We start from the raw sequence: 15,981 nt of genomic DNA on the forward strand, positions 1-15,981 counted from the left end.
CTTTATCAAGTAATGCGTGGTTAAATGCAACATAGCTGGAGGTGTGATCAGACAGAAAGCGGCCACATACTCCCATCTCTCCTCAACAGGCCTTTCATGTCACACAGTGGCCAATGTCGTCAGTGTGTGGCTATGTAAAGTGGCCTCCTCCACACGAAAACTGACAGGAGAGCTGAATTGTTCATGCATGAGGTTTTCTTTCAATCTCTTGTTGCTGACAAGGGTAAGGGTTAGCTGGCTCACAGATACCCAAATATACATGTAAAGACGGTCTTTCTCTTTTATTGCAAATAAACTATGAGCAGTCACAGTGTCGTATCTGCCTGTAAATATATACAGACGAATTATGTGTCCACTCACCTGTGTCATTAATAATCTTACTGCTGTGTAATCCATATGGGAATGTATATTTGGAAGTGACCACACACACACACAAGGCTGAATATACACAAGAGAGAGGTCAGCCAGAAGCACCTCTAGACCTCAGGCTCCCTGCTATTCCCAGAATGATGATGTAACTACTGCTATTAGCATCTCATATTTAGAGCCTGGACACCTAAAACCAACCAAGAAGCTACTGTGTAATATGCTATTTGGACCACTTCCACGTCAGTTCCCTCACACCTATACTTGAGAATAAATAAAATCTACAACTGACAAGTTGCTGTGTAATAGTGTTAAGGGGCTGGGATAGGAAAAGACAACATAAATGTTTCACAGTATTTTGTACAGACAGTCTATAAGTATCAGTATAAGACAACTCAACCTAGATTTATTGACTTTATCATTCTGGATTCCCAGAGCATCTTCCTTCATATGCCTTCATGTGTGGGTGTTCGATGGACTGGTGGCAGTCAGAAGAACCACAATTGTAGCTGGCAGTGAAGAAGACATTCCAGAGTTTGGCGACACTTTGGGTTTTATACAGACTAAAAATAAGAAGCTTGTTAAAGATTATGTGATCTGGAAGAACTGCCTGATGAAAATAGAATGTAAATGAAATACGACACATCCAACTTGCCCTGCCAGCTCTGTTATTGAAAAGATGCTAAAAAAAAATACCAACAAAAATGCAGCTTTACGTAGCCTATGCTGTGATTGAATATTTAAGAACACATGTTGAAATCAAGTTAAAAGTTCTATATCAAATGATGCCTTCACAATTACCAGATGTAACCCAAGTTCTGTGTGTAAATGGTAAACGGACTGCACTTATAGGCTGTAGTGCATTTTATACACCTTTGTGGTGCCCAAAGCGCTTTACAAAGCCTCAAATTCACCCATTCACACACACACTCACATACCAGTAGGCAGTTGCTGCCATGCAAGGCACTCCCAGACCCTACTGGGAGCAATTTGGGGTTCAGTGTTTTGACCAAGGGCACTTCAACATGTGGAAAGCTGGAGCCAGGATCTGAACCACTGACCCTTTGGTCATTGGAGTTGAATGTTATCAGATGCGCCATACTTATCATATGTGTATGATACTTTTGATGTCTGTGTTACGTACAATAATTTAGTTATTTAAGGTACTTAGGAGTTGCAGTCAGCCCAGAGTATCTCACTTTGATTCATTTCTAACAATAGAAAAAGAAAGTAAAAATATAGATGGGATGTCTGTGTTTGTGCATTTCCTCTCACTGACATTCTTCCAGTCTGTCATGCCTGTTGTGACAATAACAGAGCATCCCCGTCACGTACTCCTACATTGACTCTCTACAAATATATCTTATACTGATTGCAGTGACTTACTACCAGATTTATTAGGGTTGGCAAATTTTCTCACTAGATTAAAATACTTTTAAAACCCATCTACCAACTTTGTTTCAGAAAAGGGTTAAGAGACTTCTCTAAGAATGTGTCACCTGTTTTCAAGTGGATTTCAACTCATTCCCACTTGCCACTGAGAAAATCACAAAGGGGGAGAGCAAAAGCTGATTTAGTCAACCAATCAGTAACCAAATTAAGAGGTTAACCAACTGTGTCAATCACAGATCCCCTTTGTTTGCCATAATGTTCTTGTTTACGTTTGTTTTCAATTACTAAAAAAGGTCTTACAACAATGTTGCTCTTAAATTTAACATGAATTTACATTGCTAGCGAGTAATGACTATTTTTTAGCTTACCAGCCGAAAGGCCGTAAACTATTGTCGTCATGCGGCGTCCGGTGGTGTCATCATCGTCTGTCGTCCGTTACAAAAATTTCAATCGTCTTCTACTCCGAAACTACAATTCCAATTGACTTCAAACTTGGTATACAGCTTCTTTATGATGATGTCAACAAAAGTTAGTGAAATTATTTGGATCCGGATCTGATTCTGGATTTGGTGCTACTTTGAAAAATTTCCCCATTATAACAGATAGGAAGTGGATCAATGCAATAACTCAATAAATATAAATGATATCCAGTGTAAATTTTTACAGTACAGCCCTGATGGGGAGATGACCAAAACATAATGGCCACATGCTGATCAGGATCTTCTTCTGGATTCGGGAACTTACGGAAAATTTAACATGGGCTCTTACAGGGAAAAAATTTCAATCATCTTTTTCTCCCAAACTACAGTTCTGACTGACTTCAAACTTGGTATACAGCTTCTTTATGATGATGTCAACACAAGGTATTGACATTATTTTGATCCGGATCTGATTCTGGATTTGGTGCGACTTTGAAAAATGTTCCCATTATAACAGATAGGAAGTGGATTGATACAATAAATCAGTAAGTATCGATGATATCAAGTTGGAATTTGAATTTTTTACAGATCTGATTGGAATAGGATCAAAACGTGGGCTATTTCTGTAATATAATAAATACACATAACTGGGTGACAATAAATGGCATCTGGATACATTTCCCAAAGTTTTTAATTTGGCCGGTAACCTACAGGGCCATTGGTCCTATTTTTACTATAGGTTCCAGTATATACAAGAGTAGTGTAAGGATGACATTATGAATACATAAATTAGCATATGACACAATCTAGTGACATCTAGTGACCTTTCAAGCTACTACTTATCACTGTAGATGGTTGGCAACATTGATTACTACAGTTATTCAGTGCAATGCAGATCTGATTATAACTGAAATGAAATTAGCTTGTTGATCATTTACAGTGACTTTGGCAATTATCTAATTTATTTAATTACCATCTAGCCTACCTTTTGAGCAGCTGGAAAATGTTGTGTTAAAGGCTAGGAGGATTCATTGCAATATGTACATATTTTGTTGTTGTTGTTGTTGTTGTTGTTATGCATTTCTGCTGATTTATTCTCTACATTTATGACTCGTGCAATAATTTTCATCAAAATATAAATATTTTAAGCCTTAGGCACAATACAGCATCTACTCCGTATCAAATGAAACATTATACCTAATGAAAGTAATAGAGATACCTATGCTGTGTTATGAAATAGTGTGATAATATACTATTCAAAAAGATCTCAGTAAGGAACCACCTAGGGCTGCACGATTAATCGATTTTAAATCGAAATCGGATTTTTAAATTAGGACAATTTTTAAAAAAGGGAAATCGTAAAATCAATTTCATCTATCTCGTGCCTCCGGGCCGCGCGCTTGCGGGCTCCCATAGGCTCCTCCTCCAGGCTCCCGTAGGCTCCTCCTCCAGGCTCCCGTAGGCTCCTCCTCCTATCAGTGACAGCGGTCTGTCACAGAAGTCCGTGTAATGACTGGACTTTAAATGTGTTCATGAGCCCACAGTACTTATACCAATATAAGCCGTGGCTTCACACGGATCCCACAACTGAAACAGAACTGCATGCGGATCATTCATCTTCCGTTGTCCCGGATCCGTACCGTACTGTCTTCTTCCGAACCGGGTCCAGGTCCGGGTCTCGGGGTCCTCAGCCTCAGCAGAGGAGCCCACACAGCCCACTGCCCACACACATCCACCAGCTCCACACATAGAACCGTCCAGTGTGTCCTGGGTCGGTCTGTTCCACGCACAGATCCTCCAGTTTAAACAGAACCACATGTGGATCACTCATATTCAAACAGAACCATGTAGGATCACTCATATTTAAACAGAACCACATGTGGATCACTCATATTTAAACAGAACCCATGTGGATCACTCATATTTAAACAGAACCATGTGGATCACTCATATTTAAACAGAACCACATGTGGATCACTCATATTTAAACAGAACCACATGTGGATCACTCATATTTAAACAGAACCATGTGGATCACTCATATTTAAACAGAACCACATGTGGATCACTCATATTTAAACAGAACCATGTGGATCACTCATATTTAAACAGAACCATGTGGATCACTCATATTTAAACAGAACCACATGTGGATCACTCATATTTAAACAGAACCATGTGGATCACTCATATTTAAACAGAACCACATGTGGATCACTCATATTTAAACAGAACCATGTGGATCACTCATATGAACCTGGTCCACACACACACGACTGATGCCTGTCACTGACTGACACTGGGATCACTGCTGTGGACCAGATACCCAGAAAGAAAGAAAAAAATATATATAAAAATTATTAATTTAGTCCTCTTTCTTGCTAAATTTTTCATTCACAAATGTAAGTTCTGTAACACAAAACCAAATATTATTTATTTTTTGAAAGATGTTGAACTTTATTTAAAGCTGTTCGATAAATCTGGAACAAAAGGCTGTAAAAACATTCAGTATTTGCTCTGATTTGGACATTGTATTATAGTGTATTCCCCCTGACAAACTTCTGTTATTTCCTTGTATACATTGTGTGTATACTCGACTTCATTCAATAAAGATTTAATTAAGAAAAATTAAACTTCTGTGGGTTCATCACATGATCCCATCACAGATTTAGTCAGAGCAGTGCCTTGCATTATGGGCTGCTCATGAAAACCACATGCTGACTTCTGTTGTCTTTTATAGTTTTACCCAAAAATCGAAATCGAAAATTGAGTTTTTAGAGGAAAAAAATCGGGATTTTTTTTTTTTGCCACAATCGTGCAGCCCTAGAACCACCTCTAAGTAAATTACTCAATGCTGATTAATTATTTTTCTACAACAAATGCTGATAGCCAGTAGCCTATAACTGTAATCCAAACTGTTTCTATGTGCACAGTTCTCTCTCTCAGTCTCTTAACCTCACTATGGTCCAGAGTTCATCATGGATGGAATGCAAAACCATGATTTTTTATGTTATCCAATACTAAATGAACTCATTATACCCAAAAACGGATTTGAGTGGGTCAGCAATGAGTATTTTGAGTCAACAAAGCCACAATCATAAAACACTAATTCATGTAATAGTTCTACAGGCTTTGAACATGTTGCCTCTCTTTAAATCAAGTAGAGATGCACTTCAGTCTGGTTGAGTTGTCCCGGATCAACTCGATCTGTGCTGTCGTCTGCTGTCATCGTGCCAGTAATGAAGTGGTAATGCAAAAATCCAATCTACACAGCCACAGATGACTCCAGTTGTAAGCAGCACCCTTGCAAACTAAACGTCAAAACAGCTGAGCTTTAGAAGATGGGGTTCAAACAACCCCACTACAGTGATTGGTGTGTCGGCAGACATGATCAAATAGCAGCTGCCCCTAGAATCTTCTGGTCACGTGCCAAGGATCACTGAGGTATGGCGAAAAGCTGACAACTGACAGGTGCTAATGATGCATCCTTGGGGCAGAATCTGGGAAGTATCAGGGGACCAATCGAAAAGCACTAAAGGGCCAAAGCACCTGAGTTTAAGAGTGACTTAACTCCTGTTCTAAGTTCACCCACTGCAGGATTCTGAAAGGAGCTTCCAAGTCACAAATGGTCTCGGAGTGTGATGATCAGAGCTTAAATGTGCAGGTGTGGATGTGTGACAGCAGTAGTTCAGGGACATCCACATGACAAAACATGTCAAACTAGATGATGCTCTGTAAGGATTAGTTTGGAGCCTGAAACAGGCCTAGCTAAAACTTCAATATCTGTTTAAACGTGGGTTTTATTACCTCCACCAAGGAGGTTATGTTTTTGCCGGCGTTGGTTTGTCTGTCTGTTTGTCTGTCTGTCTGTGTGCAAGGTAACTCAAAAAGTTATGGACAGATTTGAATGAAAATTTCAGGAAATGTTGATACTGGCATAAGGAACAATTGATTAAATTTTGGGGGTGATCGGGGGTCGAGGGCACTGATCTGCCTTGGCGGAGGTCTGCGCTCTCCGAGTGCTTCTAGTTTTAGAATATTTTTGCTGCCTTTTCCTGCCATCATAGTCTTTTCCAACAGGAACCTGAAGCTGTGAAAGACTCTTCGACCTAACAAAATTAATCAACAAAGAGACCAATTCTGCAGCCCATGTTGTTGTGTCACTGTGGTGTTTTAATACATTATTTTAGACTCAAGCTGACAAGAGCAGCAGTTTTATCAGGCAAAATTGCTGTCCTTGTGTGAGTCCAGTGGTTCCGACAAAAGCAATTTAATATCTGATTTGGTGGACCAAAGACCTGGGATTAGTGATAACACTGACTTGTTTTTTTTTTAATAAATTTCATGATGTAGAGTCAAACTCTACTTCAGTACTGAAGAGTGATTACATATCATCACGGTGGAAAGCTTTACGAAGACAAACAGGAAGTGGAGAGCTGAGATGCAGCTCTATACGTTTATGTACACATGAAAATTTACATGCTGGTAATAATATACATATTATTATATACATATTATTACCAGCATCAATTTCACCATGACTAGGTCATAGGATTCTGTTTACAACTCAACAACTTGTTTTAGCTTTCCTTTTAGCATTATTAACGCTTACATTTGATGATTATATTTCCTAGAGCCCAAAGATGTAGATTTAGACATGAGGTTCTCATCATGGATTCATTTGGGCTACATTTTGTATTTGGTAAGATGTTTCCAAAAAGAAAACATTAAACTTGACATGGCACAGCAGCAGCTTCAGAATGAGCTCATTAAAGTATCAGAACAAACTATTTTTATAGCAACCGACACACACTCACACTCAAACGCACCGACACTTTGACCTATGAGTCACTCTGGAGTACACTGGTGGCGTCGACATGGTCTCACCTATACAGTTCAACACCTAATTCATTATCAGCTTCTGCAAGGCCCTACCATTCCTAGTTAAGTAAGTGGCAAGATATAAAAAGCAGAAGAGTTGCGCATGTTCACATTAGTAAGTGTCACTCATTGGAAAAAAACACGTCGGCCAACACAATTCAGGCAACATTGAACTAAGAGCTCCAAGTTTAGCCAAATATTAAGAGATATAAGTAAACTACATTTGAATCCTACTAAGACCAACTGAAAGTACTGTATTATCCTCAATTATCCTTTTCGGAGGCACAGACTGACAACTTCACTTTGCGAAAACAGTAATTGACAGCATGAACATTCCTAATTCTGCTTTAAATAAACATTGCCTACAAATAACTTTTCTCAAAAAAAAAAAAAAAAAAAGAACAGCAGGTTTCACATTTCCTAAAATTTTCAATTTACAATCCAACAGATAATCAATTGCAATAGGCTACACCCCACTTCATCTCTCTTGTTTGTGCTATATCATCACCATAGGAGTACCAGATAAGCAATTACTGTAGACACAAGTAGCCTTGTATCACTAGTGCAGAGAAGAGTTATATTTAAAAAATTTGGTATACATCTCTTTTTTCCCCCTTCCTTCGTATTACTTGTAAATCACAATTTCAGTCAGAAACACATTACTGATCAGCTGGTCATAATTGATCAAGCTAGAAAGTGCCCAATTCCTGTTATTAGAAAGTCAATTAGTGCATCTCTACTCCAGAGTTTTGGAGATGTTAGTCAACCATTAATATTAGCCTTAGTAAAAACCCTTCAGAATCACATATACGGTACAATGACCACCACCAATAATGTGCCACCATTGCCAAAAGGTTGCTGATGATGATACACAACCTGTCATACTGACAAATGTTGGTTCAAATTGGAAATTCACTCCACTCTATATACAGTCTTAATAAAATCTTGAGTTACCATAACATAGCAGTTCTCAAAATTTTTATAGTTGAGAAAGCCATGAAATATACTTTTTTAGCCAAGTACCCCCAACTCTCGCTTCACCATTTTTGACTGGAAAAAAATTTTGCAAAATGTGTTCTTGTACCAAAGGTGTCTGTTTATATTTTCAAACCTTTGTCAACAAACACCACATATTTAACTATAATATATAAAAAATAAGAATTTTTAAAGTAAATATTGTGTGCAAAATCTAAACTGAAAAGTGCCCTCTTTCACTGATAAGAAAAATAAATAACTTGGTCATTAATTAATAAATTAACCTTTCATCAACAACAAATAATTACTTAGCTACTCAAATAAACTCATGTTGAATTATATAAAATAGAAATGTTCTTAAAATGTTACCAAAGCTTAAACAAGATGATTGACAATAAAACTATTAGCCTATATGAATGTATTTATTGTGTTAATTTCAGCATTATTTCACATTATTTATTTTGTATTTGGTAAATGCTAACTTATTTAATGTATTTTTCCAAAAAAATTTCAAGTACCCCCTGGGCTTCTTTCCAGTAGGCTACTCCTGGGGGTATGTGTACCCCACTTTGCGAACCCCAGCCATAACACATCTAAAGCAAGTGAACTTTTTTTTTTTTTTTTTTTCCGCATTTGGCCACTCAATATGCTCCTGTATCTTTATTAGTATGCCCTTCCAGTTCACATGCAATACATAGGATAGTATTTTATACTCTATTATCACAGATACATTTATCATATATAAAAGTCCCTCAGAGATTCAATCATCAAATGCTGAAACACCAAAAAAAGATATGTTTCCAAATTCAGTTGCTTTTAACCAATTCAGTTGGAACCATTAAATTATAAAAGTTCCGTATTGATCACCTCCTCTTCTGAGTAATTTTCATTTCAGTAAATACTTGCATAGTTCTATCATTTCTGGTTAAAAGAATTATAATTATATTCTAAATTTGATAATTATAGTATCATTTCGTTATCCACCATTAATTACATAATAGAGGGCTTGTAATTACCTTACAGTTGATTGTAAATGTGGACAGATCTAGCCCTCAATAATAATAATAATAATAATAATAATAATAATAATAATAAGTACTCATTTTAAAATAATACTGTCAAAAAGGAGAAACAGAATTAACAGTTTAGGTAAAATGCTATTATCACCAAAGCTTCAGAACTTTGTGGTCATTGGGAAGGCTTAGGGAGCAGCATGTGCTGCTCTATTATCAGTCAGTCTGAAAATTAGGCAAGCTTTTCACACATCACTTAAGCCATTACATCAGCCTCTGAAGGAGAAAGATAAAAAGGGAAAACCAAACAGATGGTCAATGTGAAAAGAGAAGGAAGCAGAACAAGGAAACTAACAGGAAAAAAGGGATTTAAAAGATTTGTGTGTGTTTGTTTTGAGACAAACAGACAAGAGAAAGAAAGTGATCTGTGAGAGGAACTCCCTGTTACATTCTGTACTTTCCGGAGAAAATGTATCACAGTCTCCAATTCCCTGATGGCTTGCCATGATCCCCTTTCCTGCTCTCACTCTCTTCATATCTTGCACTGAAACATGCATGCACAGACACTCTGACTAACTCTAAACTGGCAGGTGCAACTGACTTAACGCTAACACAGACATACTTTCTGTCTCATTGGCCATCAATCAAGTCAAAATGCTATGATCGCCCATTAAGTGTGTATATTTAAGCTTCTGTGAGAGGCTGTTTATTGGTACAGCAGCCTCTCATGAGAAAGATAGCAGCCAACTGTTGCTCATCAAACTGCATCCTGCTGTGCCGTTTCCTCTCCGCCAGACATTGTATGTGGTCACAGAAATAAATCAAATGCTCTATCAAAGACACCGTCCAGTGAAGTCTACAAAACACACACTAAACAATGACAAAAGCCAGGTAGGCCTCACTGGGAGTGGTATGAGGTTCCCGTAGTGATAGTGTTACACTTTGTGCATCCTGGACACCTCCCCACTCTCTGTTCACCCGGCATTCAAATGGGTCTTACAGATACCATCCGTGGCTGCTGGCCTTTTTTTCCTCATTACATCACCCTTTTAAACTGGTTTGCAGGCAGCATCAAAAGAACACAGGACCAGATTATCCGTCACTGTTTTTGTAGGGATAAAGCTATAATGTATATGAAGAAGACACCACAGAATCATATTAGTCTAAAAACATATCACAGCAACAGCACAAGCCCTAGTGGCGCTCAGGCTCACTGTCAAAAATTACAAACTGCCTTGTTTAAACCTCGAAAAATCTTAAAGAAACAAACACTATTGTAACAACAAAGTGGACAACTGTTCTCCTATGTATGTTCATGCATTTTTTATAATGCACTATGGCATCTTAGAAGGTATTCATACATCAGGAGACTCCTGGGCTGAGTAAAAGCTAGTGAAGCATGCTCTATATGGCGTGCTATTATCACACATACATTACTGTAGTCCACTGTAAAGGCTAACAATAGAGATTATCTTAAGCATTTGAAATGTAGGTTAACAGGGATCTCTAAATTCATACGGGTATTACGATTAAAGGGGCTTTACTGCTAATGTACACTTCTTTTCTAATTATGTGATTGCTACTAAATTCAGCAATATTTATTCCTTCTACAGCTTAAAAACTTGTGGTTTCAGTATAAAACATGCTCCCAGCTCCAACCGCATCTTCCTTTCATGCACTGGAAACAGCAATCCACTGGAATGCACTTCAGTGGAAACAGAGGAGACCTCACCGCATCCCGGATGAGCTGAATCATTTACCCTGGTCTCGCAGATAACAGCTAAGACTCCGCGGTTGCTTGTAACGCACGTAAAACACTCGAAATAGCCCGTTTAGTTCTGCAAATAGCCTGTTATTTAGCTATGGGTCCGATCCGCTGCAAAGGTAGAGCAGAGGTATTAGCCCCGGTACAACAACAACAGCACTGCTTAGCGTTATGTGCTTACCTTAAACACACTCGGTTAATTCCGCAACATATAGTCAAGTAAACAGCTTCTTCCATGTGAAATGGGTGAAGTCCTGGCTCGGATGGGGACTGAAGTAAACACACAAGGGGCTAGAGCCGACTCCGGAGCTGCCGGTGCTGTTGTGTCCGTGTGATGAAACCGTACACCTGTTTCGTCGACGCGCATGGATGTTGCCGGTGTCGGCTAGCTAAGTGGCTAAAGCCAACTCCCCTCTGCTCTCTCGGGGGTCACAGGGGCTCGTATAGCAATGCGGTTAAGTTGTCCTGTCCTGTTTTCTAGCGACACAAACCCCCGGGGAAGCCGCGGCGTGGCACTACATCAGCCTTACCGCATGCCGTGTTTGTCCACATGCGCCAGAACACAACCCACTGCGGTGCTACTCCGCCGGCTTCAAAGCACTCGCCCCTTCTCCACAAATGGACGGAACCTGCCTCCTGTTTCCGTTTGAAATATTGTTGAATGATTCCGAAGCTTCGTGCGCAAAATGGCCTCTGTCATTTTCATTCAGCAACAGTCTACCGCGAGCTTCTCATTGGGTCAACGAGTAGCCATGGCAACGCCCGCGGCTCAATCAGAGGACACAGAACAGGCCAGAGTACAGCTCTGAGAACAGGAAAGTGCCACTCATCCTCTAAGAGAAAACACACAACACCCGCGGCACTAATGGCCCTTTCACAGCTATATTTTATTTATTTATTTATTTGAGTCAACAATCTCCTGAGAGTAGCTTCATGATGTTGTCATCAAGGGGCTCCAAGGGAAATAAATGTTGTAAACCATTACAAAATAGTCTTGCTGGATGCTAATGATTATCTTAACCCATAAAGACCCACTGTTACTTTTGTATCTGACAAACAGGAAGAAAACTCCAAGGCACACTCTTTAAGCATTAAAATGCCTTTATTCTCATGGCATGGTCCTATTTAGACCCTAAGATAGACCCTAAGGTCTACATATGACCATGCCATGAGAATAAAGGCATTTTAATCCTTAAAGAGAGTGCCTTGGAGTTTTCTTCCTGTTTACTTGATGAATCCCTTTTTCCAAAGAGCACCTCAAACAAACTTTTTTTTGGGTCCTAGAAGGATTCCTTCCCATGATTTTTTTTTTTACTTTTATGGCAGTTCCAAAATATTTTTTTCTTAATATTTAACTTTTCTGAAGTGATTTATCGCTATTTATTATGACATTATCCTCTGCATTTTGCATTTTTTTCAGTGACAATCAGGTATTTTCCTATATTTAATTCACTTGTCATGTGGATGTTCATATAAAATCAGATTAAAATTGAGGATTATTACATCAAAAACAGAGAAAACTGAAGAAAAAGTGACTTTTTTTTTTTTTTTGGCAACACCTCTCATTAACTGAACATAAACCCATAAATCCATCCACTGTCATTGATTCAACTCCATGGGTTTTACTGGTGAATCAATGTTGTAGAAGATGACGGTGTTTGCATGGTAACTACGGAGCCTCTGAAGGTCCAAACAGGTCAAATCTAATGACCATGAAAACATGACAAACTGCATTTTACACCAATTATTTACATGTATTGATAGGATTAGTGGATCAACAGGTATTAAACATTTTACATGACTAGATAGTTTTGGTTGCCAGTGGATGTTTGGATCTTTATGGGTTGAAGGTCCAATTTAGGGACATTTTTTGTTTGACAGAAAGGGAATCTAACAATCATAATTGTGTTTTTCTTAACCCTTTTAGATCTAAACATCCACTGGTGACCAAAAGCATCTACTAATCTAGAATGTGTAATAAATTCTGAACCACTAATCCTATCAATATGTGTAAAAAATGTAGGTAAAATACCGTCTCTCATCTTTTCATCATCATCATTTAAGATCCATTTAAACTTTCAGAGGCTCTGCTGTGAATGTGGAAACACTGTCATCTTGCAACTCTGATTCATCAATAAAACTCATGTAGTTTGACAAATGATAGTGAGTCTAGATGCTTGTTTTTATGTTCAGTTAATTAAATATTTGGCTAAAATTTGATAACCTATGAATTTACTCTGAGCTTTTATGAACATCTACACAATCAGTAGATTAAATGTAGGAAAATACCTGATTTCCATTTTTAAAAAGTGAAATGCAGAGGATAATACTATATTAAAAGGTAGCAAATCAATTAGAACAGGTTTTATGTAGAGAAAAGTTGAAAACAAAAAGAGTTGTAAGTCTATAAGGGTTAATGAAAACACAAATTATATGAAATTAATGTTAATTCTTTGTGGTGAAATTGAGGTGATCTTTCAAGAATGGAGTTAGAAAGTCTATTACAGTGGTCCTTCAGCGCTTTGGATTAATATGTTTTTTTCTAAAGTTACAGTCTATTAATCATTGATAACTTCCACAGCAGACAAGCAATGACACTGCAACTGTTGAGTTTAGTGTTGCAGACAGATAGCTGACATGACTTGGGGGTCGTAGCTTTAATCTGAATGTGTTGATTTATGGTGGCTCTGGTAGGTGTGGGTTTTATCTGTACTGGCATTGAAGAGGGTGTTGCAAACATCACACAAAATTAAAACTGACACTTTTGCTGTAAGGCCTGCTGCCCATGCTGTGTAAACACTGAATTCAATTATGGTTTTTGTCTCCCAACATGGTTTCCTTGTTAAATTGTATTGTTTTGCATCATTAAACAAAGGTACTGTTTGTTGTCTTGATTTTTGACGATTTAACTAGGGTTATTTCACTGTTTTCCCTCTGTTTCCTCCACTCATAGACAGCAGACTGTTAAATTATTAATAGACTGGATTGTAGTACTCCATAATCCGCACAAGGCAGAAACATAGCCATACAGAACACATATCTATCTATCTATCTATCTATCTATCTATCTATCTATCTATCTATCTATCTATCTATCTATCTATCTATCTATCTATCTATCTATCTATCTGTCTATCTGTCTGTCTATCTATCTATCTATCTATCTATCTATCTATCTATCTATCTATAGTCAGAGAATTTATTGGCAGATGTGTGGCAGTGAAAGCTCCTGGTGCTCATGAATATTTTAAACATTTAGATGGATGTTAGAGATGGTCTAGTGGCTAGAAATGAAGTGAAATGGAGTCAGATACTAAATAAAAATGTTGTCATTTTGACCTATGGATGTGACAGTTTACATTACCATCCCAAAAAATACTGGTTATCACATGTTATTGTAAACATTTGTGCATTGATAGGTTCTGTTATGATGTTTATGTTAATTAGTTGTTCTAATGATATTTCAAAATTAACTGATTCTCCAGTTCAAAGTGACTGTAGCAGCTACATAATACCAGAAATCAAAAATCTCCTTTCTGTGGTTGATTGTCAACTTGAATAAATGCCTTTGATTACAAATGACAAAAACAAAAGGGTGCCCAACCCAATCAGCTTTAACAGCTGCAGTGTTATTTTGTTGTTAACACATGCATGAAGAATCCTTTCTTCTGTCAGCATTGAATGTGAACAAATTTAGACTGTTATTGATAGTTGACCTTTGCAAAATGTCAGCTAGACCACATTTGTGAGTGAGTGAGTGTGCATGCATCCGTGTGTTTGGTCTTTTATCACTAGCTCTTACATGCACTATTGTAAAGAGAGCCCTTACTGAATCGTAGTGTTGTCAAGTAGGTGCCTTTTTATAGGTGGTATGTTATCCACAGACATATTCTGAGCTGTCCAGTGTGACAGCACTGGCAAAGATGATTACGACACACAATGTGTGGTATGGTCAGATCCATTGGTGATATGGGTGCAGACAGATAAGTGACAGAAGTTAGGATGTTGGAATGAAAAAGACCACCAGGCAAGCAAGGCCTTGTGGATCGTATAACCACATGTAGCCACAAGAATCCTTACCAATCCCCTTTGAGAGGCAAGGATGTGTTTTAAGCATAGGAAGCAGAGGTGGAAGCCACTGTGTAGCATGAATTTATAAAGGTGTCTTGTGTTGATGTGAATAACATCCAAAAGCTGTCCTTTTGGATACCAGATACACAGAGAAAACCCCAAGTGATGAAAGGACAAAAGAAGCAAACATAGTCACCATGATATCACCCATTGTTTTGTGGGAGACTCTATATTGAAGCCCATTGGTTAGAATTTGACTGTTAGCATATTAGTTTGTTGGAGTCTGCAGTGATCATATTTGGACAAGTTGAAAACTAAGGCCACGTCTGTAAACTATCACTGTTATGTTAAACAGCTCAAGTAAGTCCTTGTTTTTGATAAATACAGGAGTCGACAAAGTCTCTTTACAATTAAAAAAAAAAAAAATTATGAAACCAGTTGATGAGATATGTTAATCAGATTTGTTCTATGTCCTCAGTGGTTATCAGTTTTTAATCACTGTGTGGGATCATGTGCAATCGAGTCATTGGTCCATTTTTCTTCAACAAGAGATCAGTTACTGTAAATGTTTTCATTGACCTTTTGACTGAATATGTGTCACTACAACTGGATGACCTTCAACCAACCATCATTTTCCAGGTAGATGGTGCACCACCACATTGGGGACTACATGTTGGTGGGTTCCTAAATCAAACACGGTGGATTGGAAGGAAAGTCCCAACTCCCTGGCCACCTTGTTCACCAGATATCACTCACCTGGACTTCTTTCTATGAGGTTATGTCAAAGGTTTCGTGTGTCAAACAGAGATAAGGGACATCAGTGACCTGAAGCAAAAGATCACTGATGCCATTGACACCATTGATGAAGCTACACTACAGCGAACATGGCAAGAAATTGAGGACTGTCTTGATGTGCTTTGTGCAATGATTTTTGCAATAATTTCCACAGATTTGTCAATTCATTTGCATTTGTAATACATTTGTTCAATTGTAAAGAGACTTAAAGGCAAAGACACACTAACCCCACTACCGATCATCACCAGAAAGGTAGCCCGACTGTCTCCTGCGGTCAAAAACGTGTGAAGAACACATCAAATTG

At 38.1% G+C, this 15,981-nt stretch overlaps 1 protein-coding gene across 7 annotated transcripts in view; it reads right to left on the reverse strand.

Moving 5' to 3' along the window:
• The window catches only part of sorbs2a (sorbin and SH3 domain containing 2a), a 78,197-nt gene extending 66,633 nt beyond the window's left edge, over positions 1–11,564 (reverse strand). For 2 of the 7 annotated variants that reach the window (XM_030133080.1, XM_030133079.1), the window contains exon 1: positions 10,993–11,559. The gene's annotated coding sequence lies outside the window, so the exon portion shown is untranslated. Of the gene's footprint in view, positions 1–10,992 lie in introns of all 7 variants that reach the window. The other 5 variants (XM_030133050.1, XM_030133057.1, XM_030133066.1 and 2 more) reach the window with 5 other exon arrangements.
• Between the last annotated feature and the right edge of the window lie 4,417 nt (positions 11,565–15,981).

This window comes from Sphaeramia orbicularis, chromosome 1, assembly GCF_902148855.1.
Source record: "Sphaeramia orbicularis chromosome 1, fSphaOr1.1, whole genome shotgun sequence".
Taxonomy (NCBI): Eukaryota; Metazoa; Chordata; class Actinopteri; order Kurtiformes; family Apogonidae; genus Sphaeramia; species Sphaeramia orbicularis.